Raw genomic sequence first — 1,419 nt, forward strand, 5'->3', positions numbered from 1 at the left:
GTGCCCCGTGCTGGGGGCAAGCAGAGGGCGGATTTGGTCCCTGCCCTCCTGGAGCTTTAAGTCCAGTAGCGGGTGAATGAAGGCGAGAGAAAAGGAGCGCAAGTCTTAGCCTCCAAATTCCTCCGCTTTTGAGATTAGCAGTGGATGAGGTGGCCTTGAAGACCCGGGTTCGAATCCCAACTCTGACTCCTCCACATGCTAGCTGCGAAACTTTGGGCGAGGAAGTCCCCTCCCCTCTAGAGTCTAGATGTTTCATTTCAGAAAGTGGGGAAGGGCATACCTGGGCCCCACAGCCTCACCGATCACGTAGATGAGACAGTGATTGTGGGAGGCTGGGGGTAGGGTAAACTCATTTAATATCAGCGCTTCCTTCTCCTTCCTGGACTCTAGTCTTGTTTGCGGCGACACTTTCCCGCTGCACACACACGCACACCTCTGATCTTCTGGAAGGAAGACGCACCTAGAATAGGCCCTTGTCTGAGGAAAGACCCCAAAACCCATTGCTCTCGAGTGGATTCCTACTCATAGCGACCCTGTAGGACAGGATAGAACTGCCCCAAAGAGTTTCCAAGGAGCTCCTGGTGGATTTGAACTACCGACCTTTTGGTTAGCAGTCGTAGCACTCACTCACTACGCCACCAGGTTTTCCCTAAGGAAAGAAGGGAACCGTAATGCCAAGGTCCCCACAATCAAGTGCTAAAACAAAACAAAGAAAAACCCAAACCCATTGCCATCAAGTCGATTCCGACTCATAACGACCTTTATAGAACAGAGTAGAACTGCCCCATGCGGTTTACAAGGAGCGGCTGGTGGATTCCAACTGCAGATCTTTTGGTTACCAGCCGAGCTCTTAACCACTGCGCCACCAGGGCTACTCCCTAAAAAATAAAACTGCTTCCTAGCAAGGGCAAATTGTCGCGGGGAAGCAGCGTTGCTGGGAAGTGCATTTGCTCCAAGGACAACATTGCAAAGTTTCAGAGCTGCGGAAGGGGCAAGGCTGGTTTCCAACACCTTCCTGTTGGCGGTCAGCGAGTTGCACGGAGGAGATGCAGGCTTGGGAAATTCGGCAAAACGGAGAAGTGGCGTTCAGGAAGAGATCGCCAGCCACAGCACACCAGCGGGACAAACTCTCCGCCGTTGAAATAGCCTGAGCAGGGAGAATGCCAACTCAGAAATAGATCATCCAACAGCAAGTCATCCTCCTGCCTTATGCTGCAGTCCTCTGGATGTCATTCCTAATAAGGCAACTGCTAGCCTCCTAGGTCTCTATCTCCTAGGGCTTAAAGAAAGGAATGGACCTCTTAGAAAAATACTATCTGCATACGTATATTTCAGGAGTGCAAGGTCTTCTCAAGGGTAGGGTGGGCTTTGGGGAGGGGGCATTGAAAATCTCAGTGGCAAAAGGAGCCAATTAGGGAA

General features: G+C 51.4%; 1 protein-coding gene across 1 annotated transcript in view; it reads right to left on the reverse strand.

Moving 5' to 3' along the window:
• ZNF518B (zinc finger protein 518B) overlaps positions 1 to 1,044 on the reverse strand; it is a 21,049-nt gene extending 20,005 nt beyond the window's left edge. Inside the window, exon 1 of the mRNA XM_023740229.1 lies at positions 1,012 to 1,044. The gene's annotated coding sequence lies outside the window, so the exon portion shown is untranslated. The remainder of the gene's footprint in view (positions 1 to 1,011) is intronic.
• Positions 1,045 to 1,419: the final 375 nt, after the last annotated feature.

The sequence above is a fragment of the Trichechus manatus genome, unplaced genomic scaffold, assembly GCF_000243295.1.
Source record: "Trichechus manatus latirostris isolate Lorelei unplaced genomic scaffold, TriManLat1.0 scaffold00150, whole genome shotgun sequence".
In the NCBI taxonomy this organism is placed as follows: Eukaryota; Metazoa; Chordata; class Mammalia; order Sirenia; family Trichechidae; genus Trichechus; species Trichechus manatus.